The sequence below is a fragment of the Nymphaea colorata genome, chromosome 3, assembly GCF_008831285.2.
Source record: "Nymphaea colorata isolate Beijing-Zhang1983 chromosome 3, ASM883128v2, whole genome shotgun sequence".
Lineage (NCBI taxonomy): Eukaryota > Viridiplantae > Streptophyta > Magnoliopsida > Nymphaeales > Nymphaeaceae > Nymphaea > Nymphaea colorata.
Genome location: NC_045140.1, coordinates 8,075,219 through 8,092,237, shown reverse-complemented (window position 1 = coordinate 8,092,237; position 17,019 = coordinate 8,075,219). Strand labels below are relative to the sequence as shown.

The 17,019-nt window shown below is 43.7% G+C and overlaps 1 long non-coding RNA gene across 1 annotated transcript; it reads right to left on the bottom strand.

Moving 5' to 3' along the window:
• Positions 1-4,006: 4,006 nt before the first annotated feature.
• LOC126409916 (uncharacterized) lies at positions 4,007-16,771 on the bottom strand. Its single transcript, XR_007572816.1, has 2 exons — positions 16,570-16,771; positions 4,007-4,360 (listed from the first exon to the last, which is right to left on the bottom strand). It is a non-coding gene; the product is annotated as an uncharacterized LOC126409916 (long non-coding RNA).
• Positions 16,772-17,019: the final 248 nt, after the last annotated feature.

The window sequence follows — 17,019 nt, the reverse complement described above, 5'->3', positions numbered from 1 at the left end:
ACAGTAACTCCATCGTAAAAAATCATGTATCAAAGTTTATTAGAATTTTAAGGGCTTACAGCATAGGGATTTATTTAGTACCGGTGAAAGGGATTGGTTTAGTAATTAGTTGTCCTTGTTCCTTGATATTTTTTGCTAAAGCTGCTAAGGGGCTAAGATATGCCAAATTGGGAGCCTAAGCCCCATGTGAAGTCTGTTGAGCTGTTACAGTTGGTATGAAAACTGATTTAACGCGATGACCTAAAGTCACACACAGATAAATGCCTTGGGAGCGTGCATTTTAACACATTATTATGGCAAGTTACTCCCTTATCAAAGATTATAGAAAATCTTCAAAGTTTATATGATTGAAAATACCATCAGTTAAGTGATTGATTGTCTTGGTTTCAATCTTTCTGCAGCTTTAGAAGGTAGGTTGAGACATAAAAACTAAAGAGCCTAAGCCTGATGTATGAGTATGTTGGATTGTTACAATGGGTATAAGAGCTGAGTCAACATTAAAACCTACAGTTTCACATGTATGGGCTCATGTGCTTTGAGGGGGCTGAATTATAGGACTCTCTAATGAGAAAAAGTTTAATCATGTATTAAAAATTATAAAAAACTTTAAGGGCTATAGAGAGGGTTTGCTAAATGGAAATAGCATAAGTAAAATTATTTGAACTGATATAATAGCATTTGAAAATTTACACATACTTGACACTAAAATCATGATAGCATTTTTTGCAAGTAGTGCTTGAGTACAATATGACAGAAAATTACAAATGCACTAACATGTAAATGTAATAAGCTGTTGTGTCTTTGTTGGATGAACATCTGCTCGTATAATCTCCACTATTGTTATCATTCAAATGCTTTTCTTGCAACATCTAACAAGCAATTTAATACTTGTTTTCATGCATGAGGCCAATAGATTTCTATCAAATAGACTTTACATGGTTTGCCTTTTTGTTTTTTTACAAAAATGTCATCGACCGTAGGTTGAGTATATTATATAAAAGCCCTGACGTTAGATGCTTCAAGGGGAGGGATCTCAACACTTTCATGTTGCCATTACAAGAGAGTGAAATATAGAGCAGCTGCACGTAATATACATCGGTATAAATAGAAAAACAAGCGGATTCTTTGAAATAAGGGAACATGTGTGAAAATAAGCCAAGACAATACTTAGAACACACTTTTATTATAGAAATAAATCAAGGGCATTTTTTGAATCGCCCATTTCCATTTGTCATGTCGACACACAAATGCTCGAACTTAAGGGTATTTATCGGATTCCCTCAACTTCTTTGCTGGCATCTACACCTGAGGATTCACTTCATTCAATTGAGCCATGCATTCTGCTGAGGGTAGGCCATGGAGGGCAAGGGCCTCCAACTGGAGAAGTTCGAGTCCTTTTCAGTGAGTGAAAGGTTGGCAATCCACTGCTCGAAAAGAAAGCCTAAAGGCCTTCCCATTATTCTCGACTGCGGTGTCTGGGCTTCTTCAGGGCCTGGGTGTTGCGAGTTGTCCTCACAGCCTAGGATCTCTTGCATGTGCCTTACTCCCGCTGGCCTAAGAGTACAACACACGTGTCCGAACAAGACCCAAGGATACCCCAGTACAAGTATCCTAACCTCAATATGCCTCACGTACAAGATTAGCTCTCACGGTGTGTGTATGTGGACAGTACAGTGCACATGCAAACCAATGAGAGGAAGAGACAGATAGAGAATAGGACTAGAGAGAACCATCTCTGCTAGGCTGAGAGGGTGCGATGGCTGGGCTTGGTAGTCGTGTACTCTAGAGCGATAGGCAGGTCCTGAGGCCGAGATGTCAAACTGGTCCACTTCGGGTGCTTCTGCCGCTCAAGAGGCTTGCGCGATCATGGACCACAGACGGGCTTAGCCAGCGTGGCCGGTGACAATCAGGGGACTAGCAAGGTCTTGATCGGCTAAATCTATCAATCTCATGAGGATCAACCTAGATCTAGCACGTCTATGGAGAACTCTGATCTGGGGTGGAGTTGCCGAGGGAGATGTGCAAGATCGCCTCCTACATGGGAAAGCTGTGCAGTCAAGACATAGTTGTTCTACAAGGACGTTGGAGTGGCATTGGGGACAGCTGGTGGTCGCTGATTGGGATCAACAAACAGAGATGTAAGAAACGAGAGATGGACCCACCCTAATGGCAGCTAGAAAGTCGTCGGTTTCCTTTCTTGAACCTGCAGCTCTTCTTGTGCGAGCTGGTGGATGTGGTACACGGTTGGCATCCAAGTAGCATCCGACTTGCTGAGATGGGAGTGCTCTCTGGTTGATACATGGGCTGAGCATGTATGCTCCATGTGTGGGCTCAAGGTAAGCATGTGGCTAGTGGGTGTAGCTGAGGTAGTATCCCAACTGGGTGCACTCATGGTGTGTGTGCTGGTGACTTGGACTTCGTCCAAGTGGGTTGGGTCAAACTGATTCCATGTTGTGCCAAGGTCTGAGGTCAGCTCGAGGTGGGTGCACCTACTCGGGTTTAGCCGAACTCTATCGGTAAATCACTCTAGACTTGTGAGTCTGACACGTGGTGACACGTGGTGTCTTGATGTGGATTGGGCCTATATGTTTGCAGGATGCGAGCTTAGGGTCTAGAAGGGCTTGGGACCTTACTGATGTCTGCATCAAGTTCTACCCTCGAGACTGGTCTTGTCCCCAAGACCTAACAAATGGAAATATGTCATGTAACTTGTTCTCCCAAGTCTGGCTCATGTCCTTCTCTTGATCCCATTGGAATAAGACACGACGAACAATTGTGCCCTATCTCATGATCCTCCTTACTTTTACGATTTAGATCCATCACACCCTGGCCTTGTTAACACCCAAACTTTTTATTCGAAACATGTCGAGATGCGATGACACAACAATTGAAATGGAGCTATGCAAATCAAAATTACAATGCGGAAAACATTCTATTATGTAACAAAATCAGTCGATATAAAATGACTTCACATTTATCAATGACGCACATGACAAAAATGCCTCCAGATCCAAAACATCGATGTCTAACAAAAACAAGACATCAATGAGATCAAAACATGATGCACCAGCATGACTATAGACCCAAAATCTCTCTAGTAAGAAGTGAGCGGAGACAACTCATCAACCTACTGGCCTAAGTCCACCAAAACCTTACACTTTGTAGTATGACAAAAACCAAATAAATCCCTAACCTTCTAAGATAAAGGCTCAAATCTATAGTCTAACATATAAATAACATAACCTCTATGATATTATAATATGTACATGCAATCACATAACTTGCTACGGTAACCTCTCACATTTTCCATAATATGTAGGGACCTACCACTTCTACAATCCACACATCATATTCAATTGAAGTACATTCACTTCATTCACATTTATTTCATTTACATTCGATTTACTTGCATATCACAGGCGACCTACAATCGAGAGACAACCCCCGTGGTGGCTCAAAACAATATGGATTCGTTCACGCTGTAGTAGTAGCACAATCATATAAAAATGTGTGAATTTCAAGGAGAATTGTTTAACTGGAAGCCCAACACTCCCATCACATCATGCAATGATACCCTGGGCTTTGCACCGTTTATGCTTCGAGTAGGCAAGACCAGTGGCAAGGGTGGGATGTATCCCAAACACATTGCCCTAACCCCTTGGTCTCCCATCAATTATTCTTTATTAATTTATCATTATAAGGACATATTCATAATGAGACCAGCTAACACACGAGGTTGGTTCACTTCATGAGTGCAACCATACCTCAAAATGCCTTCATAAAATGGTTACACATTGAATCAATACTCTTAGCTAGCCATTATACTTTTTTGGATACTTTTACCTTTCAAGTTCATTCAATTGAAATACCAACCAACAACAATGCATACAACAATCTCATATCATTCACATTAGTGAAACATAACAATCACATCATACTAAAATTTCGCTAAACCACAGAGAGTAGTCTCCACACATGATTGGCTCATAGCATTCATATGCAAATATCAAGCTAGGATGCTCACTAATGTATAATCAGAGTCAAAGAAACACTCGATTTGCTACCCCACTTAATCTGTTCTAAGCAATTATAATTTCTAACATGCATATAAGTCAACCAATCTCGTAATCATTCAATCACGTACATACATTCATGTGGTAATAAACATGTTATATCACACCTCATTCAACAAAACACAATCATAGGATCCAACGATGCTAAAAAGAACACTTCATATTTGGCCTCAGGCAAGGATTTGCATGGAATGCCGTCATACTTGTCGTGCATTGCCACAAACACCCACAATTGCCTCAAGCTTCAAATCCTATCGCTCAAGGTCCACATGACATGCCCTGTGCACCTACATAAATTCAAAGCAGTAAGTTTTTCATTCATTTCACTCTAAAATCCATATAGGTAAGAAATATGACTATTGAGGCATCGGTCATCATTTCAATAGGGTGCTAAAAGGTACATCGGCCCGTAGAGCTCTTTAATTAGTTTTTCTCAGTTTTTGAGATTATGACCGATTGATTTAAACTCCAACACCTCGATTCAACCTATCAGTTAGATGTCTTTCAACTTGCTTTCTTAGTTGAGATATCATTTTAGCAATCATGTTTCTCCATTTGTCAATTCGACAATGACAATTCTAGCTCACTAGTAAGGGTGTAAAATTAATCGAATCCCCACAAAACAAACATTATTATAGCACCCTAGTGTATGCTCGAACCCTGATAATTTACACATTTTGTCATTCCTTCAAATCACAATTTCACATGTGACCCAACATTCCCACAAGCTACGAAATATTTATATCAACGACAACATGCATTATGGGTTCATTAAAACAGCCCTAAACCTTCATCACATTATCAAAAAGTCTTCCATGCTTCCTATTTGCTTCAAATATTAACCTATCATGTTAAAAAGATGATTATACACATTCTTAGGGCAAATATCCAATAAAATTAGGCTTGCTTAGCTGTACTCACCCCTCTTAGAGAGTCTTAGCTGCTGTAGTGTCCCCAGCATCCACCCCAAACGCTCGACCGATTCCCAAACGGCCAAGACTATATGTTCTTGTCGCCACCAACACCATTTATTTGCTGGTATGAGGGGAAAGGTGCACCCTTCCAATTGTCAAATCCAAAATAGCCCTAAAAAGCATGAGAATAAGCACGAGAAATATCAAAAGATAGGTATGATGATAGAAGAGAGCATCTGATTGTGAAGGAGATGGTTCAGTTGAGGGAGACACAAGAGATACGAAGGAGTAAAGGCGAATGAAGGAGAAAGTGCGGGAGACCAATGGAGTCCATGAGGGAGGGCTCAGGTGGGGAGAACTTGAGATGAGATAGAGGGCGAGAGTGAGAGACAGTGAGGGTGAAAGGAAGCTAGCGGGAGAGAGACCAGAGGGCGAGAATGAGATCAGAACAAAGAGAGATCGGGAGGGAGATGGCTTAACTCAGAAACGCTACCCTCCATCTCCGCTGCCGTTGCCTCTCCTTCTTGCGCCTCCTATTCCTTTGCATAAAAAACCCAACAGCGTGAGCAACAAAGAGGGAGAGCCCCAGTGTCGAGCCTTCCTCTTCACACGGGTGGAATTTGGGTCTAGGTCTGGACCTGATCCAGGTCCAACCTACCCCAAAACGCCACTCGTTACAGTTTCGGCAATGGTGAAGATCCTGTGGAGCATCGGCTTCTTCAGATGGGGGTAGACCATGAAAGATACTTATCTGCGGTTTGAAGACTTGCGAGAGCAACGGGCACCATCTTCTTCCTCTACAATTCCCGGTGGGATCTCAGCCACTGAACTCCTCCATGGTCGAGGAGAATGCACCATAAACCCACCCCGAATCCCTCGGTTGGGAAGAATGCTCTCGAAACCTCCGGTGGTAGCAACCAACCGCTGCCCCTCTGGACGATTTTGGCAATACCTCTCACGCAAGAGAATTTCTCAAGGTTGTCCACACAACCATCAAGGAAACTCCACACAAGAGGAAGAAACTTCAAATTTTGATTAATTTCAGACTAGAGTTTACAACACATGGTCTTAGCTTTTATATGCCTAGACCGAACTGGTGCAATCACTGTCTCGAGCTGAGACGATACTCAAGAAGAAAGAACAAAAGCAAAGAACAATAAAACTGATACATGAAATAAACCGAGCGCTTGGCTCGCACCTGCTCAGGTTGCATATGAGCTTATCATTATTCTGCTGAAAAGGGAAAGTGGGCTCTTGCCCGCACTCACGTAGGTTCACCCTAGGCTATTGAAGAAGAATGCTACCTTGACTGAGTCCATTGAGACCTGACCTTGACCCGATCCTGTCTCTTCTACTGAACCAACTAGGCGTTGTCCGCCCTGGCCCCATGTTGAGTCTAGACCCAGCTTCCTTCTTGCATTTGCACTTAACCTCACTTAAGCTCGCAAGGCCTTTCGTAGAATTTACTTCATTCGGACCGATAGCCTCACTGAAAATCTGTACGTGCCTGTCAACTAGTTTGGCCTGGCCATCAGCCTCGCTCGCATCCCAGCTGCTAGTCACTACCACTGCCACTTTGTCTTGCTGCTGGCCTGGCTGCCCTCGACTGTTAACCTCACTTTGTTTATGGCCCATAGTGCCTGTGAGACCCTCCTCGGCCTTACCCTCACTTGAGTTTCGACCGGACTCGTCCATTTCCTCACATGCAGTCTCTCACGTCTGTGCAGCGTGTAACGCCCTTAGCACGCGACAAGCCATGTTGGTGCCTTCGACCTCTCTCATGTTCATGCTCTCGGCTATGCTCATCAGGCCTCGGCTACCCTCGGCGGTGTTGTAGGCATGCATCAACCTAGTGCTAGGCTAGCTCGTGATAGGTTCCTTTGGTTGAGGGCAGCCCTTGTCGGAAGTGTGGGAGCTCCCAAGAAGGATAGCTGGTGAACCTAACACTGGCTTGAGTGTTGGTGTTGGATCCGGTCTCTAGGATGTGTCTAGGATGCTGAGAATGCGATGATCAATCAAATCGGGTAGGGCAGAAACGACACAAAATTGGGAGGATCAGACCTAGAGTTTTTATGGTTGTGCTGAGATGGATCGCGATTATTGTCTCCATAGTTCATCGTGCAGCCTGATGCCTCCCAGGTCTTTTTCTCTACTTGATCAATTGGCTCTGTCAATCTCGTGCAGATTAGCCTAGATCTAGCATGCCTGTGGGAGAGCTCCACGTTCGGGGAAGAGTTGCTAGGGAGGGGGCAGATGTGCATGATCTCCTCCTCCTACATGGAAGAGCTGGTGGCCAGGGCATAGTTGCTAAACAAGGACGTCATAGTGATAGACAAAGATGTAAGAAACACGAGTACCAAGAGGGGGATATGGCCGACAGCAGGGGTCTTCACAATGGAGCCTAGCAGGGCGAGTGAGGAGGGTTCGATGATGGTGGAGATCTCGATCCAACGATCTGCTCTTCGCCTCAAAAGATGACTTCACACGATGGACAGAGAAACAAGGAAGAAGAAGATGAACTATGCTACCAAAAAAGAAAAGCAGCTATTCTATTTCTCTCTCAAAAATTCGATGCATGATTGAATGCATGATGAAATGCAAGATCAAAAGGGTTTAGAGGTGTTCCCCTGTGTCTGAGAGTCTGTACAGTCCTTTGCTTTGTTTTGCATTGTTCTTCCTTTGCTTATGTTGAGTCATTTGCTTATGCATGTTTACTTGTAAGGGAGTACACTCCCACCGGTCTAAGTGTCAAGTACTGGGATTTCTTGTTTTGGGTGGTTGGCATGAGAATCCTGTAAGAGGCCTCAGCCATCCTATATAAGTAAAGTCGAGATCATTCTCCTTGCTTATCTTTCTCGTGATGTACTAATTTTCCAAGCGAATACATTGCGAGATTTCTTTATTCACAAGTATTCTTTATACACTCATTTTCTCAAAACTACTTTTGCGCCCCGTTCAGTAGTTTGAAGGCTTGCGGCAATCAGGTTCTTGCCGCGCCGCACCGGCCGAAGTTGTCAGTCCGTGACAACTGGTATCAGAGCATAGGTTCAACTCAATCTGGGAAAGCGGTTGGATAGTCGGTGTAGAACTACACGCCGACGATCGTTGATCGAAAGAGACCTCCGACGATCGTTGATCGAAGAGGAAGAAGCCCTAGCGACTCAATACAATATGCAAAGTGCCAAGGGCAAGGGGGTAGCCCATTCTGACGAGATGAGTACATCCCAGGGTCAGGAAGACCTGACTGAGATGGTGAACAAGCTGGCTACCGACGTAACTACTCATGAAGATGCGTTGGGTAATGCAGCTGAGTCCTTCGGGAAAATGAAGGACGAGATGAAGGTACTCTGGGAACAAGTGGCTGACCTAGTGGCCATGAATCGGGGACTGACTGACACAGTGACCACGTTACAGGCTAAAGTCAAGGAATTTCAGGTAAAGAACCACACACTACAACGACCGATCTCTGTAGGTGGAAGTGACGATCGGCCAGCGAGGGTCGATGTTCAGAGATCAGCTAAATACAACGGAACTCGGGATAGTCGAACGATCGACAACCTTTTATTCTAAGTAGAGTATTACATGGACTTGCAAGGCATTATGGGGGACGACCTTCAAGTCAAGACTGCGGCTATGTTGCTAGAGGGCGATGCTGTGGCATGGTGGATAAAGAAAAAGCTCGACATTCAGAAGGAGATTTGCACAATAGACACTTTCGATGATTTTCAGCGAAAGTTAAGAACTTACTGATGCCCCCGAATGCGACACGCCATGCCTATCAGATGGTTGGTGAACTGAAACATACCGGATCCTTGCGAGATTACGTGAGAGCCTATAAGAGGCTGATGTTAGATGTGCCAGATATGCAAGAACAAGATAAATTGAACTGCTTTATTTTGGGACTGGCACAATCCGAAGTGGAAAGGAGTAACCTAGAGACCTTGGAGGATGCTTATGTGATAGTAGAACATTTGGCTGATACTCAGTGCAAGAACTACATTAACGCCTTCAAGCCGTCGAGAAAGCCTGACCATGGAGAAAAGAAAGAGGATCGATGGGAACGAAAAGATGAACCATCAACTCAGTGCCAAGTCGAAAGAAGAACATTCTTTCGCATAAACGACAATTCTCAGAATATAGTGCCGAAATGTTTGTTTTGTGATGGTAATCACTTAAGGAGGCAATGTCCAAAGCGTGTAAATAGGGACAATCAAGCAAGTTCTTCAAGGCAATCTGCTAATGCGGCACAAGGTGAAGAAGGAGAAGGAACAAAGAGGGTGCACTTCAACTTCTGAACACTATAAAAAGGGAGGAAAAAGTGAAAGTGACAACAACACCTTCTAACGAGTTCATGTACTTTGAAATCCTGGTAAATGGAAGACCTACATTGGCTATGATAGACACGGGGCCCACGCATAACTTCGCCTCAGTTGAGAAGGCGAGGAGACTGGGCCTAACCCTTGAGAGGGGAGAGTTACGCATGAAGGCGGTGAACTCAGAAGCCAAACCCATCCACGAAGTGGCCCGTGATGCGGTTGTGAAGATTGAGAGATGGTCAGGAATGGCCAACTTCTTGGTGGTCATAATGGATGATTTCCGGATGATCCTAGGCATAGAGCTCTTCAGTACAGCGAAAATGGTCCCAATGCCGCACCTACGCAGTATCAGTATCATGGACGAGAAGTCCTATTGTATGGTTCCAGTAACATCGATAAAAAGGGATAAGGGCAAAGCCGCAATGATATCTGCCATTCAGTTGAAGAAAGGCCTCAAGCACGGCGAAGAGACGTACTTGGTGGCAATCAGGGAAGTGACTAATGACTCCCCTGGTTTGGTCCCAGAGGTGCTTGCGCCTGTCTTAGCGGAATTCGCAGGAACAAGGCCTGCGGAGCTCCCTAGACGGCTGCCACCTCGACGTGAGGTGGATCATGCCATCGAACTCCTTCCTAGTGCCAAAGCCCCGGCAATGACACTATATCGAATGACCCCTACAGAATTAAGAGAACTTCAGCGACAGTTGGACGAGATGCTAGCTGGAGGTATAATCAAACCATCCAAAGGTCCTTTTGGTACACCAGTGTTATTCCAAGCGAAACATGATGGCTCCAAAAAGCTATGTGTGGATTATCGGGCATTGAACAAGGTAACAGTAAAGAACATGTACCCCTTACCTTTGATTGCAGATCTGTTTGATCAACTGGGCAGAGCTCAAGTGTTTTCCAAGTTGGACCTCAGATCAGGATATTGGCAAGTTCAGATTGTTGACGGCGACGAGCCAAAGACCACTTGCGTCACTCACTACGGTGCCTTTGAATTCTTGGTAATGCTGTTCGGGTTGACGAATGCCCCAACCACTTTTTTGACTCTAATGAACAAGATATTCTATCCGTACTTAGATAAGTTCGTGGTAGTCTATCTTGATGACATTGTAGTGTACAACAGCTCCATGAGGGACCATGTGGAACACTTGCAATCAGTGTTCGAGGTATTGGAGAAAAATGAACTCTATGTGAAGCACGAGAAGTGCCTATTCGGCCAACTAGTAATCAGTTTTCTTGGTCACATTGTGGGAAAAGGTCAACTGCGAATGGACACAGAAAAGATGAGGGCAATTCAAGACTGAAAACCGCCAACCAATGTACCAGAACTACGTTCTTTATTTGGTTTGGCAAATTACTATCGACGATTCATTGTGGGGTATTCTTTGATAACTGCGCCTCTCACTGATTTGCTAAAGAAAAACCGAACTTGGGCTTGGAAAGAGCTCGAAGAAGACGCTTTTGAGAAGTTGAAGAGGGCCCTGATGCAGGAGTCTGTGCTCAGGTTGCCCGACCACGCAAGGAAATTTGAAGTCCACACGAATGCATCAGATTTTGCCATTGGCGGAGTTTTGATGCAGGAAGGTCATCCAGTCGCCTATGAGAGTCGGAAGCTGAAAGACGCAGAGCGATGGTACTCCGTACACGAAAAGGAAATGACGGCCATTATTCATTGTCTTCGCACATGGAGGCATTACTTATTCGGGTCCCAGTTCGTCGTAAAAACTGATAATGTAGCCACAAGCTACTTCCAGACTTAAAAAAATTGAGTCCGAAGCAGGCTCGATGACAGGAATTCCTTGCAGAATTTGATTTCGCATTGGAGTATAAGGCAGAGAAGACAAACGTCGTAGCCGATGCACTGAGTCGGAAGGCGGAGTTGGCAACTACCCAGATAACATCATCCGAAGCGCAACTCGAGGGTGCTCTTCTCGGGCGGATTCGAGAAGGCATGAAGCAGGACCCAGTGGCCAAGCACTTGGTCGAAACAACAGATGTGAAAAGACGCGACGATTCTGACTACAAGATGGACTATTGATGGCAAAGGACAGACGAGTGTTCGTGCTAAAGGAGTGTTATGACTCATTATGGGTTGGCCATCCTGGCCAGGAGTGGACACTGGCACTGCTCGAACTACTGGCCACAGATGCGCGACGACGTTGAAGCCTATGTGAAAACATGGTTGATATGTCAGCAGGACAAATGAACAAACCAGAAGCCTGCCGGTCTCTTGGAGGCTCTTCCTATTCCAGAACGTCCGTGAGAATGCCTCTCCATAGACTTCATCGTCAGCTTGCCCAAAGTTGACGGCTTCAGCTCCATCCTTGTGGTTGTGGATAGATTTTCAAAGTATGTCACCTTCATCTCAGCCTCTAAAGAATGTCCCGCGGAAAAGATGGCAGAGTTGTTCGTGAAGCATATAGTCAAGCATTGGGGCGTGCCGAAAAGCATTGTCAGTGATTGGGACTCTCCCTTCACAGGAAAATTTTGGCGCGAAGTATTTCGTTTGTTGGGTTCAGATTTATTAATGTCAACAAGTTTCCACCCTCAAACGGACAGCCAAACTAAACAAATCAACGAATTGTTGGAACAATACCTTCGACACTATGCTAGTGCGAATCAAAAGGATTGGGTGAAATGGTTGGATGTAGCTCAATTTTGCTACAATTTACAGAAGAGCGAGTCTTCTGGTCATAGTCCATTCGAAATAGCCACTGGACAACAACCGTTGATGCCGCATACCCTTGCAGCCCAAGAAAAGGGAAGACCCACTTTTGCCTACCAGTTCGTTCGCGATTGGCAGGAACAGACGGAAATGGATAAGGCGCTCTTACACAAGGCCGCCAAAAAAATGAAAAAGTTTGTAGATCGAAATCGAAGGCCAATGGAATTCTGAGTGGTTGATCAAGTCCTCGTAAAGCTCTATCCTGATCGCACAGGCATTTTCCGTGGTTGACACAAGTCATTGATCCGCAAGTATGAGGGACCCTTCACGGTGCTGAAGAAAATCAGAAAGCTAGCCTACAAGCTAAACTTGCCGCCAGACTTTAAGGTGCATTTAGTGTTTCATGTTTGTAACCTGAAGCCCTTCTATGTCGATGAGGAAGACCCCGAGAGAAGCGTTCCAGAACGAGACCCGATCCTGCAGCGAGCCCCGTCTACCAAGCGAGCGGCGGACCGTCAAATGAAAGAGATTCTTTGACACAAGACAAACTATTTGGAGGAGCCGAAGAAGTACCAAGTGAAGTGGATAGGCGAACACAACCCCATCTGGGAGTATGCATTCCGCATGAAGCAGCACTACCCGCTGGAAGTCAAGGCCTATCATGAAACTGTTGGCGCCGAAAATGACACATGACTTGAAGGGGAGAGCCTGTTCTCCTGTGTCTGGGAGTCTATACAGTCCTTTGCTTTGTTTTGCATTGTGCTTCCTTTGCTTATGATGAGTCATTTTGCTTATGATGAGTCATTTGCTTATGCATGTTTACTTGTAAGGAAGTACCCTCCCACTGGTCTAAGTGTCAAGTATTGGGATCTCTTGTTTTGAGTGGTCGACATGAGAATCCTGTAAGAGGCCTCGGCCATCCTATATAAGTAAAGTCGAGATCATTCTCCTTGCTTATCTTTCTCGTGATGTACTAATTTTCCAAGCGAATACATTGCGAGATTTCTTTATTCACAAGCATTCTTTATACACCCGTTTTCTCAAAACTACCTTTGCGTCCCGTTCAGCGGTTTGAAGGCTTGGGGCAATCAGGTTCTTGTCGCGCCGCATGGGCCGAAGTTGTCAGCCCGTGACAAAAGGTGCACCTCCTATAAAGGCGAAAAGAATTCAAAAATGGGCTCTCCCATTGGTCGAGTTGGGCTGGATTGTTAGAAAGTCATCAGCTACCAATGACTCCTCTTGTGCGAGCTAGTGGATGCACCCTAGTGCTGACATGGTGCAGGGGTGGCATCTTGCTATGATGGCACTCTTCCTGGTTGACACATGGACTAAGCGTGTGTGCTCATGGCATGGAGTGCATCCAAATCGGCTGGGTCAGACCGATCTGGTGCTGCACCAAGGTCTGGTGCTCTCAGTTGGCGTTGGCTCAAGCTGGGTGCACTCGCTTGGGTTTGAGGTGAGCTTCATTGCTAAATCACTCTAGACATAATGACTCTAGTACGTGATGCTGTCAATGTCCTACTGTGGATTGGGTGTGCATGTCTACACAATGGGGGCTGAGGGTCTAGAAGGCCATGGGGCCTTATTGAGGTCCCCATCACTAGGGAAGGCCATGGGCTGCCTAAAACTTGACAAAGTACCATTACCTTTTTCAGCCCAAGAGAGTAGCATTCACGGGAATCAAAGTGTGGACATGTTGCCTCGTTCCCTACCCTATCATCTATGCTACACCCCTTGAGACAGGTTTGAGTCCTTAAAATAACTTTAGGGGTATAACTTTACTGGCCTCGCTCAGCTCAACAAGGTATCATGTTGAGAGGGGGCTGCTTTACTAAAAATGTAAAAAAGGTTAAAATCCCTAAACCTTTAGCTACTATAGGATACTTAAGCTTCCATTCTACATTGTCAATAAATCTCTCTCTCTCTCACTCTCTCTGATACAGTTGACACAACCTTTTTTTCTCAAATTTATTTCTATGTTGATGGCACATGCACTTTTTTTTTTCTCCTTCTCTTTGTGGCAAAAAGTTATGTGTATTGATGGTAAATGCACTTTTTTTTTTTCATCTTTGTGGCAGTGTTGGCCATGGCCAATGTAGTGCTAAGGAATGTTCAACGAGCGAGCCCAGCTCAAGCTGAGCCAGCTTGAACTTGGCACGACTGGCATATTGCTCGGCTTGAGCTTGAGTCAAGCTTTATGAGGCAAGCTTGAGCTCGACTCAGTTAACTGAGTGTGAGCTCAAGGTCTACTTATTTAAGCTGGTCAATGAATAATGATCCTCAACTTCTTTGGGTTATGAAAAAAAAAAACAAATGCAATAATTATTTGTTCTTCTCTAACACAAAGTATGTGAAGAGTACTAATCTAAATTTCATTGCTTAAATAAAAAATTAATTATATACCGGTTCTTATAATCTAGCGTCGAAACCAAAAAACTATTACTTGGTTCGCGGCTTGTAGTTGTAGCCCACGAAAAAAAAAAGAGGTGGGAGGAAGACGAAGAAGAAGACCAAAAAGAAGTAGAATGTGTGTGTGAGAGAGAGAGAGAGAGAAGAAGGGATGGAGAATTGAAAAATGAGAAAAGGGAGAGAATTAGAACACGTAGCAAAAAAATAAAAAACAAACACGCTGAGTGGAGCTTGTGTAACTCGAACTCAGCTCGTTTATAACCCATCCTGTTTCTGTAACAGAGTAAGTTCTCCCGTTTTCTTAGTTTGTCTTGTAGCAGGTGTGCCCTTTCAACTTGTCTTCCGGTACTTTGCAGTAGGTAATCCAGAGAAATGTCTAAACACATTGTCTTCCATTCTTTATATATGAGTTTTCATACAATAAAATCAAATACTGCATTCTTATACATTTTTTCATTTGAAGACATGACTGACGCGACACATTTCTGGAAAGGCAAAGGAGTGTCGGTATAAACTGCCCTTGATCACCATGACCCAAAGCTATTTAATTTGTGAAATAACATGCAATTCATACTATGTATCAATGTAATGGCCTGAAGAAGGCTCTCCCCTCATGGGATCCATTCTTCTAGAGACAGAAAGAGAGAACAGAAAAAGTTGACAAATAGAATAATTATTGATCTCTCCACCATGAGGCTCCAGTTATGAGTGCCCATCATGTTTCCGATGTAAAAGGAGGGAGCTAGATGTTATTACTAATATCAACATAAAGTAAGAGGGGGGATTTATACCAATAGGTTTTCCTCACAAAATTACCATTAACAAAATTCATTTTGGAATATAAAAAGCTGGTTATCGAAGAAAGTGCTTGGAGAAAAAAGATATTGTGTTCTTCAAACACATATTCCTAAAACATATAGTTCAAGAACATCGAGTTTTTATTTCAAAAAAGATAGTCACCATTTTTTTTTTTCATTTGACAAAACAACACACTGTAGAGCTGTCTTGCACACTCAAGCTCAAAAAGGTACTTTTGCAGTCACTAAATGCTTCATTTTCCTAATTTCAGGATTTTCATGTCTCACAAGAATCTCGATGCATGCCCTATTAGCCATTTTTGGACGTGTTATTCACAAGCCCAACCGTGGTCCATCAATGCTTTTTGCAAGTAAGCTCGGTTTATGACAATGTAGGTCTAGGAAATGACGCCTCTTGGTCATTCCCATGAAGTTGGATATCTAGCTAAAGTGTGTAGATGAGATAGGACTGAATTCACTGAAATCAGACACAACCACACTAGCAATCAAATTTTGAAAGATCGAAAAGACTTGGAGCACCAAAGCTATAAAGTATTCATTGCCAAATCTAATACACCCATCTTGAAAAAGAAAAATATATGAACAAAATGGATACTATGTGACTTACATAGAGTGGCGAATCAATGGACCATCCAGACAACCCAAACAAATTATGCCAAGAGATGTGCTCAACTCATGACCATCACTAACTTGAGGTCTTAAAATTAAAACAACATCCTAGCAGGGCATGACAGAGCACCAAAAAAACGAATGAACAGCATAAAATCAGAGTCAAGTCCTTCCCCAAAACAATCATATAGAAAATCAAGCAACTGAACACAAGAAATGAAGAACAACCTCCTACTTTAACTAATAAACAAAGAAAGTAGCACAAACATGTATGAATGTCCTGCAAAAGAAAGTGAGATGGTACCCAAGAGACCTGAGATGAAATTGGAAAAACAATAGCTTAACTTAATTTGTAGCACGAAGGATTGAACTCGAACCCTTGCAACAACGACAACAAAGCAACTGCAGTACTATCTCGTGACACATAGGGCTTAGAGAGAGAGATGGCTTGTGAAATGGCATAGGCAGGCTCATCATGTCTTAATTAACCCACTGACCGTGTGGAAACGCCTAGAAAAAAGAGAAATATAATTGAGGGCAAAGAGCAAGAACATCGGCTACTCTTTCAAGGCATGACATTGACAATGCAACCAGATAATGTTGAAGACGGGGTACTTGTAGCTCGGACAACCAGCAAACTATTGCAGGTTCATGGAGGACATTTCAACATATGGGACACCCTCAATGCTTTATTTGGGTGTGGGGAAACATAAACCCTCACGATCAGCATATACATGAATACAGAGGGAAGGATTTACCCACAGGCACCGAATGAAGAGGATAAGGCGGCGGATTTAGTCAGCAGAACACAGGAAAGATGGCAACACCGTATCATTTTTGCTTGAGCAGTGCACAAAGAGGAAGACCATCCGGTAGATAACGCTAGTTTCATGGAGAGGCACCATTGACCTAGGCATGAGTAGAGGAAGCTTCTGGATTGAAGAGAACTCTCCACTCACTTTCATTCTCTCGCTCCAAGTTGCGAACTCTAGCTACCTCCATATCTCTCTGCTAAAAAGTGACATTGCACTTGCAAATCGCTGTTTGATTTGCTGTAAAAAAAATAAAAAATAAAAATAAAAAAATAAAAAAAAGGTTGACAAGTGATCACATCTTCTTTGACTGTAGCTTGATTAGCAGTGAAAACAAGAGACTTGTCTCAGAGGAGGTTCAATACCAACATAACAACTTGTTCCACCATGACAACTAAGC